The 12,949-nt window shown below is 35.9% G+C and overlaps 1 protein-coding gene across 5 annotated transcripts in view; it reads left to right on the top strand.

Annotated features, from left to right (window-relative positions):
* NCKAP5 (NCK associated protein 5) overlaps positions 1-12,949 on the top strand; it is a 973,576-nt gene that overhangs the window by 476,538 nt on the left and 484,089 nt on the right. The window lies entirely within an intron of this gene.

The raw sequence follows: 12,949 nt of genomic DNA, 5'->3' as shown, positions 1-12,949 counted from the left end.
GCTGGATATAGTATTCTTGGCTGCATATTTTTCTCATTTAGTGCTCTGAATATGTCCTGCCAGTCCTTTCTGGCCTGCCAGGTCTCTGTGGATAAGTCTGTTGCCAATCTAATGTTTCTACCATTGTAGGTTACATATCTCTTCTCCCGAGCTGCTTTCAGGATTTTCTCTTTGTCTCTGAGACTCGTAAGTTTTACTATTAGATGTCAGGGTGTTGACCTATTTTTATTGATTTTGAGAGGGGTTCTCTGTGTCTCCTGGATTTTGATGCCTGTTTCCTTCCCCAAATTAGGGAAGTTCTCTGCTATAATTTGCTCCATTATACCTTCTGCCCCTCTCTCTCTTTCTTCTTCTTCTGGGATCCCAATTATTCTAATGTTGTTTCGTCTTATGGTATCGTTTATCTCTCGAATTCTGCCCTCGTGATCCAGTAGTTGTTCATCTCTCTTTTTCTCAGCTTCTTTATTTTCCATCATTTGGTCTTCTATCTCACTGATTCTTTCTTCTGCCTCATTTATCCTAGCAGTTAGCGCCCCCATATTTGATTGCACCTCATTGATAGCCTTTTTGATTTCTACTTGGTTAGATTTTAGTTCTTTTACTTCTCCAGAAAGGGTTTCTCTAATAACTTCCATGTTTTTTTCAAGCCCAGCTAGTATCTTTAAAGTGATGATTCTGAACTCTAGATCTGACATCGTACTAATGTCCGTATTGAGTAGGTCCCTGGCAGTCGGTACTATCTCTTGTTCTTTTTGTTGAGGTGATTTTTTCCGTCTTGTCATTTTGTGCAGAGGAGAATAGTTTAATGAGAGAACAAAATGCTAGCAGGGTAACAACGTCCCCAGAAAATATACTCTAAACAAATCAGAAAAGACCTGAAGCAGTGGGAAAAGAAAGGGAAAGAGAGAAAAAAGAAAAGGAAAGAAAAAAAGAAAAAAGAAAAAGATAAAGATAAAAACAAACAAAAGCAGAACAAAACAAAACAAAACAAAACAAAAACAGAATGTGATCAAATATGATCAGGCTGCATTATAGATCAATGCCACACACTAGATTTTGGGTGTATTTTGGTCTGTTAAAAGAAAGTCCCTCCCAAAATTTTAAAGAAAGAAAAACTTATATATGTACAAAAATAAGGGTTGATATGATGAAGGGATGGAATATGAATGTAAAGATGGAAATTATAAAAAATTTTAAAAAAGGATTTGATAAGTTGTTTGAAAAAAGAAAGAAGAGGATTAAAAAAAAAAAGAAAGAAAAAAGGGAGAGAATGATGTGGTCAGGCAGGGGAGTAGAAAAAAAACCATACCCTGGAGATTTAGAGTATATTTTGATCTGTTAGAAGAAACTATCTCAAGATTTTAAAGAGAGAACAACTTATATATATATGCCAAAAATACGGGTAACTACTATGATGGGATAAAATATGACTTTAAAAATGAAAAATAAAAATGTTTTTTTTTAAAAAAGGGATTGATAAGATGGCAACCAACTTTTGATTTTGTCTCAGGTCATGATCTCAGGGTCTTGAGATGGAGCCCCATGTCTGTCTCTATCCTGGGCATGGACACTGCTTAAGATTCACTCTCTCTCTCTTCCCCTTCCCTGTCACTCATTCTCTCATTCTCTCTCTCTCTCTCTCTCATAGAAAAAAATCAGTATTCTTACTCCCCGTTCTTGGTGACCTCAGGCCTGGCTCGTGGTAAGATTTAGGTTAAATGTGCACTTTCCTTTTATTCCAAGTCACATATTGGAGATAGAATATCTATCAGGAAACTTGGAAACTATTTAGGATTTGTTCTGTTTTTCAAACAAGGCAGGAATTTCAGAAGACTACTTAAGTATAAAGAAGAGTCCATGGTCCCTTGTGAAGCTAAAATGGCCTTCTCTGCTTCTGTATTTTGTGTTTGAAAGTAGCACAGAGAGGTATAGGACACCATGAAGGCACTTTCTCTTCTTATACTTTTTAAAAATTGAAGTAATATTTACAATGAAATGCATATATGTCCAATTTGATGAGTTTAGACACATGTATTCACTTGTAATACCAACACCCTGGTTGAGACAGAATATTTTTATTACCACAAAAAGTTCCCTCTTAACCCTTTACAGTTCTGTACCTCCCCTTTGGTATACTTGATATATTCACACATTATTTTTGCCTATTCTTAAATTTTATATAAGTGTTATACAATATGTATTCTTTTGTGTTTTATTTTCTTCAACATTTGAGATTCATTCATGTATTGTGTGTCTCAGTAGGTTTTACTTGTTTGTTTTTTAATAGCCAAATAGTATTATGAAATTCGTGTACAGTTCTTTTTGTGGTCATATAAGCCTATTATCACATACATGATTTTGTAAATACTTTGTTCCATTCTGTAGGTTTTATTTTTACTTTCTTGATAGTTTCCTTTAAAACACAAAAGTTTTTAATTTTGAAGAACCCTAATTTATCCATTTTTTCTTTTGTCACTTTTGGTGTCATATCTAAGAAGACTGCTTAACCAAGATCACAAAGGGTTTCCTCTAAGAGTTTTATAGTTTTAGCTCTTACTTTTGAGTCTGTTGGTGTATTTTTAGTTTCAGGGGTAGAATTTAGTGATTCTTCAGTGGCATATAACTCCCTAGTGCTCATTACATCAAGTGCCCTCCTTAATGCCCATCACCCAATTACCCCATCCCCCTCCCACCTTCTTTCCAGCAACCTTCAGTTTGTTTCCTATAGTTAAGAGTCTCTTAAGGTTTGCCTCAGTTTTTTTCAAGATTATTTTGACTATTCTAGGCCCTTTGCATTTCCGTATGAATTTTAGGATCAGCTTGTTAATTTCTATGAGGTAAAAAAAAAAAAAAAAAAAAGCCAGCTGAGATTTTGGTAGGGATTTCATTGAATTGATTAGTTTGGTTTTGTTGACTTTTTGACTTCTTATGAATGAAATGTAGAGTACACGCTTTTTGTGTCTAATTTTTTCCCAGAGTATAATGTTTTTGATATTCATTGATGTCATTGTATGTATTGGTAGTTCATTCCCTTATATTGCTGAGTAGTATTTCTTTGTGTAAATACACACCCTTTATCTATTCTCCTGTAGATAAACTTTTGTGTAGTTTCTAGTTGTAGGTCATATGAATTAAGCTACTATGAACATTCATGTGTAAATCATTATTATGGGTATATGTTTTTATTTCTCTTGGACAAATACCTAGGAGTGGAATTGCTGGATCTTATGTTAACTGTATGTTTAGTTTATAAGAAATGGTCATTTTGTTTTCCAAAAGAGCTGTTCCATTTTACATTTCCACCAGCAACATATGAGAATTTTGGTCAACTAACATCCTGGCCAGTATTTGAAATTTTTAGTCTTTTTAGCTTTAGACATTGTCATTGATATGTGGTGGTATCTCATTGTGATTTAATTTGCATTTCCTTGATAATGAAGAATGTTGAGCACTTTTCACCCACCTGTTGTCCCTTTCTATGTCTGGTAAATTGTGCTTATTTGAGGGAAATGAAAAGTTTTCTTACTGAGTTGCATGAGTTTGTTATATATTTTGAATGCAAGTTTGTTCTCAAAAGAGGTGTTGCAGAGTTTTTTGCACTCTTTGGTTTGCCTATTCATTTGAAATAATGGTGTCTTTTGATGAGCAGAAGCATTTTAAGATAGATGACATTCTATTTATTGTTTGTTTTTCTTTCACAGTTTTTTCTGTAATCGGTAATCTTTCCATCCCATCGGTTGACTGAAATACCATTTTGTTTTTTCTCTAGAAGCTTTATAGGTTTGGGTTTATGTTTAGATTTTTGATTCATTGGGATTTAATTTTTGTCTGTGGTGTGAAGTAAGGCTTGGGGTTCCTTTTTTAAAATACAGATATCCCCCTATTTTTGTATCGTTTTTTGAAATGACCTCGCTTCCTTTATTGAGTCACTTTGGTACTGGTTTTGGAAACCATTACGTCTATATGTACAGCACTACATTTGGATTCTCACCTCTGTTCCTTGTGTCTGTTTTTTCTATCCTTTGCAAATGCTGTATTGTTCAATTATTTTGAATTTATAATAAGCTCTGAAATAAAGTAATGTAAGTCCTTCAACTTTTTTCTTCTCCAAGATATTTTCACTATTCTAAGTCCCTTTAATTTCCATGCTGATATTAGAATAAGCTTATCAATTTCCTCGAAACACCTCCTGTGATTTTGTTTATACTAGTGTTGAATCTTTAGATTAATGTGGGCAGAAGTGACATCTTAACAATATTGAATCTTTCAATTTTTGAACATGGTATAAATCTGTTTAATTACATTTCCTTACTACCTCAGCAGTAATTTACAGTTGTCAACTCTTGAACATCTTATTATTAAATTTAATTCTATTTTCTGGGTTTTAGTCTTAGTGAAATGAAACTTGTTAATTTTTATTTTTCTAAATGTTGTTAATTCTTTCAGAACTTAAAAAATGGTATTCCACTTCCTTCTGGCTTCCATGATTTCTGATGAGAAATCTGTAGTGATTAGATTTGTTGTCCCTCAATTTTGGTCTCTGGTTGTTTTGTTTGTGTGTTTGCTTTGTTTTGTCTTTAGTTTTCCACAGTGTGATTATGATGTTTTGAAGCATAGATTTCTTTGAAATTACCATGTTTTGGGTTTCTTGACCCTCTTGCATTAGTAATTTTATGTATTTGACCATTTATTTTCCACCCCATTTTTTCTCTGTCCTTCTCAGACTGTGATTATATGAATGCCAGAACTTTTGGTATTGTCCCACAGGTCTCTGAGTTTCTATTCAATTTTTTTTCTCTCTTGAACAGACTGGACAATTTCTATTGATGTATCTATCTTCACATTCATAGATTGTTTTTCGGTTGTCTCCATTCTGCTGAGTCAAACCAGTGAATATTTTATTTTGGTTTTTCTATTTCTCAGTTTTCTATTTTTTTCCTATTTTTTTCTATTTTTCAGTTTTAACACTTTCTTTAGTCTTTGCATCTTCTATTTCTTTGGTAAGATATTCTGCTTCTCTACTGATTTCAGTGGTTTGCTTTTTCTTTTGAAAGAATGATCCATATTCTTTTTTAAAGTCTTAAAAAAAACTTACAACATCTGTATCATCTAGGGGTTGGTGTTTGTTGATTATCTTTTTTCTCATGAGTTGAGATTTTCCCAGTTCTTCATATGTTGAGTAATCTTGGACTGTGTCTCGGACATTTTGAATATTCTACCACGAGACTCTTGGTCTTACTCGAATATGAAGGAAAATGTTGATGTTTTTATTTATTTTAGCTGATCATTTACCAGCTTAGGGTCAAGCTTCAAGTTCTGACCTGCCTTCTGGGTTGTGATTCTAATGTCAGTTCATTTTTCATAGTGTTCACAGTACTGTTTGTTTTTTTTCCATGTATGCACTGCCCAAGGGTCAGTCTCATTTTACATGTATTATTATATTACTAAAATATAAATGCACATCTCAGAGGTAAGCATAGGAGTTTGTACACAACTTTATGGGATTGCTGATTTGATCTTCTTTCTCTCCATGATTTCTATGACATCTTACTGGCTCGGTTTCTCTTTTCTGATCCCTCATCTGGAAAGCTGAGGCTTTATTTTCCTTTTTCTTTGCACACTTTCCATGATTGCATCTGTGTTTGGAGTTAGGCAGTCAAAAGACAGAAAAAAGCTGTAGGAATTTGCCTTACACTGGTGTCATTGCACCTCCTCTGGGAAGAAAGAAGGCTCCCGCTCCCTCATAGTTTTGATACCTGTTCTGCTATCTGACTGCCATCTGTCTACTGCACCATCAGTGTAGAATTGCATGGGGCTGGGAAGGAGAGAAGGGGAACAGAAAACAACTAAATATTAAATTATCTCCACTGTGTCTAATCCTTATGGACTCCCTTTCCTGCACCTGAGGCCAAAAAGAGAGCTGCTCTTGGAACTTAGTCCATACTTGGTATGCACTTCTGAGTTTTGGGCCGTCTTTGATTCCAGGTCAGGTAATAACAGAGAGGAAAAAGTTGTAAAATCACTACTGGTCCAATAGAACTTCTCTTCTCCTTCTGCACTATACCTGCTGTCATTCACTTTTCAGAGTCTTCAGTTAGCAGTTCTCTGCATTCTCTCAGGATTTATATTTGTATTCAGTAAAAGAGATGGGCTTGAGTATGCTTGTTCCCTTTCCTGGAAATGGAAATCCTAAGTGATTTTTTAGGCAAGAATTAGTAACTTTCCTTCAGTAGGGCTTGGATACTGAGCATTTTAGAGGCCCTGGAGATTTCCTTTGCTTTATCCCAACTGTCAATATTTGGAAATGGGGTTGACATCAAATGTTTTTCTTTGATAGCATTTCAAGTCACTGGGGAGTACTCTTTGCTTCCTAGTCCTACTCTCACCTTTTCTGTGCCTCTCTCCACTCTGCTGCCCTGCTCCCAGCATTAAGGGGTTGTATCAGTACATTCAGGGAAGATCTGGAGAGCCTGTGTCCCTCAGTTCTCATGTTTATCCACAGCTTTAGGATACTCTATACATATGTCCTTTGGGGTATTTCTCTCTTAGAGCTCAGTTATCTTTCATCAGCATCTAAAAACCCATGCTGAGTACTTACTGAAAGCCAAGAGTTTGTTGGGGGTTTCTGGGCCCTGCCCTTGGCTTTAGTGGTCCTTGATACTCACATGCTTTTGGGAGATTCTCTCTCCACTCTTTTTTCTGACTGGTAGTTCCAGGTGAAGATTCAGTGAAGGGCTGACAAAAGTTGGCAGATAGTGCAGACTCTTTTTGTAGCTGTGACTCCTAGGGATTCTAAATAAATACTTTAAACATTTATAAACATTTTTTTCTAGTTTCTCTAACTCCCATCAATGACAGATTTCTCTTCCATCCATTATCCTACGCAGGGTGAAAGCCACCATAGGACTTTTCATTCCTTGGAGGGAGGGTTCATCCATTTCTGGGTTTCAGTTTATTCATGTTTCTTCATATCTTTAGTTCTCTAATGGGCTTTTAAAATTTACTTCATTTTTTTTTAAGATTTTATTATTTTAGAGAGAGCACACATGCAAGCTGGGGGAGGGGAAGAGGGACAAGGAGAGAGAGAATCCTAAGCAGACTCTGTGCTGAGCACAGGGCCTGAAGCAGGACTTGATTTCATGACTCTGAGATTGTGACCTGAGCCAAAATCAAGAGTTGGACGCTTAACTGACTGAGCCACCCAGGCACCCCAAACTTTTAAAATTTATAATCTTGACTCTGTCAGACTTGTTTTCATTTTTATGGTAGAAACAATGTTATTTTGAAACTTTCTGTATTTTATGTTTGATTTTTTTCATTAATTTTTAGCTTCATTTGTTAAACAGACATCCTTTCTGTATTGAACTGCTTTGGAAAATTTGTCAAAAATTCTTTTCTAATTATTAAAATTCAATTTCAAGGGGCATCTGGCTGGCTCAGTTGGTTAAGCATCTCACTCTTGATTTGGGCTCAGGTCATGATCTTAGGGTTGCGGGATCCAGGCCCTGCACTGGGCTCAGCACTGAGCATGGAGCCTGCTTAAGATTCTGTCTCCCTCTCCCTCTTCCTCTCCCCTGCTCACTCTCTCTCTCTCCCCCTCTCTCTAAAAAAATAAAATAATAATTCAAAAATTTCAAAGTTTCAAAGTTTCTAATTTTCATGATATTCCAAGGAGCTATTGAAAGGTGCTATGATAAAGTTCCCCTTTCAAGGGTAGTTATCTTGGGTTTTCACATTGGTTAATCCTCACCATCATTCTTCTGTGGACTGAACAAGGAAAATACTTCCTTGACTCTTTATGGAAAATTTTTTATATGTTAAGACTTAAGTCTGCCCTTGTATTTTTTGTTTTCTGTTTGTTTTGGTTTTCTTTCTGTACTTTATTTTTCCTGCCTTCCTTTAGGTTACTTAAACATTTTTTCGAATTCTATTTTGATTTATTTGTAATGTTTTTAATTATGTTTTGGTACAGCTTTTCTAGTGGTTCCTCTAAGTATTACATTATATGTACTTATCAATCTGGGGGTATTGTCATTTTACCAGTTTAAGTAAAGTACAGAAATTTGACCTCTCATTATGTTCCTTTATTGTCCCCCATTTAAATATGAATGTTTTAAATATTTACTCTGTACGTATTTAGAACTGCAACAAAGAGTTTTAATTTTTGCTTCAACTGTCAAACATAATTTAGAAAATTCACTAGGGGAAGGAAAGTCTATTGTATTTATTCATGTTTTTGTTTATCTTGTGCTTTCTTCATGATGCTCTGAGATTCCTTTTTTTTTTTAATCATTTCTGTTTAGAGAACTTTCTTTAGATATTCTCTTAGGGTGGGTCTACTGCAATATTTTCTTCTCAGTTTTCTTTCATCTGAAAATATCTTAATTTCCCCTTCATTTCAAGAGATTTTAACTGGCTAGAGGCTTCTGGGTTGACAGTTCTTTTCTTTAAGCACTGGAAAAACATGCTCGTTTCTTCTGGTCTCCATGTTTTCTGATGAGAAATCTGCTGAAATTCAGTTTTTCCTTATAAGTATGGTATCATTTCTTTCTCATGGCTTTCAACAGTTATCCTTAGACTTTTATTTTCAGAAGTTTGACTATGATGTGTCTTGGTGTGGAATTTCTTTGGGTTTATCTCTTTGGGATTTACCCAGTTTCCTAAATCTGCAAGTTTATGCTTTTTGTCAAATTTGAGAAATTTTCACCCATTTTTTTCTTTGAGTGTTTTTTTAACCCTACCCTCTTACTCTTCTTTCCAGAATTCTGGGGACATGAAAGGTAGGCCCTTTGTTAGAGTCCCACACATGCTTAAGGCTCTGCTTAATATATTTTTTTTCAGTCTGTTGATCAGAATGTGTATTTCTTATCACTCTACCTTCATGCTCATGGATGCTTTCCCCTATACTCCATTCTGCTATTGAACCCATTCACTGATGTTTTCATTTTGTCTGTCGAGCTTTTCAGTACTAAAATTTCCATTTGGTTCTCATTTATGTCTTTAATTTCTTTGCTGAGACTTTCTAGTTGTTTTCATTTGTTTCAGACATGTTCATCACTGCTCATTGAAGCATATTTATCATGGCCAATTTAAAATCTTTGTCAGATCATTTTAAGATCTCTCTCTGCTTGGAGTTAGCATCTGTTGATTACCTTTTTTTTGTTCTGTTTGAGATCTTGGTGTTTTGGTATGATGAGTAAATTATTTTTAGTGAAATCTGGACCTCTTGCCTGTTGTGAGATGCTAGACCTTATTTAAACCTTCTGCTTTTCCTGGCTTCCATTGATACTGCCCAGCAGGAGAAGGGGGAGGTTCTGCCTCATTCCCATCAGGGTGGGGAAGAAGTCTGGGTTCCCCAGCAGCCTCCATTGATCCCCAAGAGGGCCCTTCTCATTACTGCTGGGCAGGGTAGGGAGTTGTAATTCCTTAATAGGCCTTCACTAATATGCCCCTAGATGGAGAGGGGTAGGAGTGCTTTGTTATTGTCCCGCATGACCTCCACTGACACAGGGGGTGTTGGGCCGCTGTACCAATGAGCAATGATGTAAACTGCTCTCTCTCCATCAGGCCTCCTCTGACAATGTCCCACCAGAGAGTGATCAGAGGAGGGAAGGTGCCTCCTTAGTGCTGAGTAGAGGTGGAATTCCAGGCTTCCCAGGTGATCTCTACGTACATCACAAGGAGCAGGGGATCAATTAACCGCAGGCAAGGATGAAAGTCCTGGCTCTCGATATGGCCTTCTCTGACATTACCTCTGTGGGTTGTGTTGAGGAGTCTCATCATAGCCTCACAGGTATGGGAATCTAGACTAGAAAATGTCCAGAATAGAAACCAAGACCTCAAATAGAGATCACTCTTTCACAAACTTACAGAAACTTGTATTAGCCAAAAATTGAGGTAATAGCTGAAGGAAAGCAAGAGGTCTGTGTGTTTTGCTTTGTTTTGAAAATTTGGCCAAAAATTGAGGTAATAGCTGAAGGAAAGCAAGAGGTCTGTGTGTTTTGCTTTGTTTTGAAAATTTGGCTGGCACAGTGCATGTTTGCATTCTGAGAATATCTGTGTCGTGGAAGAGGGTAAAGTGAGGCTGAGGAAAGTCTTGGGCAGTGCATTCTGGATCCCTACTCCCTGTAGCTCACATATCTCTTTACATTGGGGTGGGGGTGGGGCAGAACAGGGAATGATTGTACCTGTTCTTTGGTACAGTGTTCCCATTTTTTCTTTTCCTATTTTTTTTTTTTTTTTTTTTTGTGCACCATGGCAATAAACTCTGGGGCCTGCATCATTATTAGTCTAACCAAATACTGTGATCATGGATGGATGGAAAACACACTTTGTGTAGGCCTTTTGTATCATATGTATAGGAAAAAAAAAACATCCTGTGTCACTAAAATTCTTAGTGTTCTCTCCATGATTCCCAAACTTCAGGTAAATTGCAACCTGGATTATTTAGCTTACATCCACAATAACTTTTGAGATGTTATATTAATACTGAGAATTTTTGGTCTCATATTCTAAAATATTGACTTCTTAACACCTTTTGGGGGAGGGTGAGTTTGATATAAGAAAGTTTTTAGCTCAAAGATGAATTAATTCTAGAATGTTACTTACATAGACTTAAATATATTTGGGCTTTGGACCCCTGAGGTTGGGGAAAGGGAATGAAGACTGAACAGGGGGGACGAAGAGATTACAAAGAAATGATCGCAAAGACAGCTATTGTAGATAGTTACAATTTACTATTGTAAATCCACATGTAAACCAGATATTTTTATAAACTTGAAAAAAGTAGTCCTTTTTTAAAAATATACGTACACTCATGGTTTTCATATTACTGGTAGATTTTTTTGTGACAAATGAAATACAAAATCATTTAAAAATGAATCCATAGTTGAAAAAAAATCATTTCTCATATACACACACTCGTGATTTTCATATCAATGTAGATATTATTGTAACAAGTGAAATGCAAAATCATTTAAAAGTGAATTGGTCATTACTTTCATTCATCAGGTGTTTTCTAATGAAATTATAGAAAAGAAACAAAACTGCTATAACTTAGAAATGTTTAAAGTTGGGAGTCATTGTTAAGCATTTTTAAGCTTGAATCAAGAATATAAATTTAGTGATTAACTAACGGAATAAGAGTAATATTCTGTCCAAATAACAGATTGAGTATAAACCTTAAAGCAGGTGTGTTTAGTAAAAGGAACTAGCAATTTCAAAGGTTCTTAAAGTGACGTTCACTGCATTAAAAAAAGGAAAAAAAAAAAAAGTGGTTCCATCTGTTACTTTCTATTCCTAACAAAAGAAGGCGGGGGGGAAAGGAGATCATTTTGATCAATGTCCTTTTAATTCTTGGACTTGGTATAAAATAAATCACAGTGTTATGGCAATTCATTTATAGAGGTTAAAGTGATATGATGTGGTTTTTCATGGTAACGTCGCTTTCACTTGCTGAGCGCCTGGGACTTTGATTTGCCATATTACCTGCTGTGGTTTAAGTGATGCAAAATAATTATTGGGACTTCCTTGTCACAGTGGCCTATTCCACACCTGCACCCTTTTGTTGGGAGCCCAACGGGGATGCTGGATTTGAGGTCTCCGTTGAATAGATGTCCTCCCTGTGTAGTCCTCCTACATCGGATTGATTTATGGATGCATCAGGCTCTTTGTTAGCATGTAAACCCCTAATTAATTTAAAGCCCTCTGTAGAGAAATTAAACTCCTAGTTAAGATTTTTAACAGACTCAGATGGTGCTAATAATGGGAAGCAAGTTCTATTTAATGGATTTACCATGGTCGCTGGCATTCCTACTTCACAATGAGGGCTGGTATACAGAGCTTAGAGTGTATCCTCCAATAAAGAATGGGCTGTCAAGAAATCATTCCATTGTTGCCTGTAACCCAATTAGGCTTATCATTTGAGTTCTAGCTTCCCATCTGTGAGGTGAGAGAGGGACAGACAGACAGAGACAGACACAGAGCAGAAGAGACAGGATAAGGGAAGGAGGAGAATCTGGATTGCATAAACTTCAATCTAAAAGTCAGATCCAGCTAGTGACTCCCAAGTTACTTACTACTGGAGTTAGCTTTGGTCTAGGTCAAAGTAGGAAAATCAAGGCAATTCTCAGAATGTTGTGAGAATAAATGGATATGAAGCTTTAAGTTGCCACTAAAAGAAATTCTATGTACTTAAATTGTGACCAACAATAAATTCTAAATGGCTTAGGGATGCAAATGTGACAGAGAAAACTATAAATACTTGAAGAAAACAGATGAATTTTTCTTTAACTTTGGTTTAGGGAAAGGCTTTCTAACTATGACTCAAACTCCAGATGCAATAAAAGGCTGATACATTTTACATAAAAATTAAACATTTGTGCATGACCAAAAACACTGTAAACAAAGCTGAAAGACAGCTGACAAGTTAGAGCAAAATATTTGCAATGTATATCACAACAAAGGGCTAACATATTTAGCATGTTAAAAATCCTTAAAATTGAGGGTCAATGTATCAAAAATCCAATAGAAAAAAATGGAAAAGAAACATGCACATATAATTCACAATGACCCACAGGCAAATGAAAAATATGTTCGAGCTCAGTCATAATTAGAGAAATACAAAATAAAACACCAGTGAGCTATCATTTCTCACCTATCAGAATGGTAAAGACTAGATAATATTATAACGTGTTCTGTAGGTAAGGCTGTGGGGAAAAAACGCCATCATGCAGATTGGGAATGCAGATTGGTGTAGGCAGTCCTTCTGAAGGGGAATTTGGTACTATCTAAGAAAATTACATATGCTTACCTTTAGACCTAGGAATCCTACTTCTCAGAATCTATCCTATGACGCATCTGCAGCAATGTAAAAGGACACATGCCCAAGGTTGTTCATTTCAGCATTTTTTTTAGTTACAAAATATTGGAAATAACCTAAATGCCCATA

Source organism: Halichoerus grypus, chromosome 4 (assembly GCF_964656455.1).
Source record: "Halichoerus grypus chromosome 4, mHalGry1.hap1.1, whole genome shotgun sequence".
Classification (NCBI taxonomy): Eukaryota; Metazoa; Chordata; class Mammalia; order Carnivora; family Phocidae; genus Halichoerus; species Halichoerus grypus.
The sequence above is the reverse complement of the archived record's forward strand: the minus strand, read 5'-3'. Positions and strand labels throughout refer to the sequence as shown.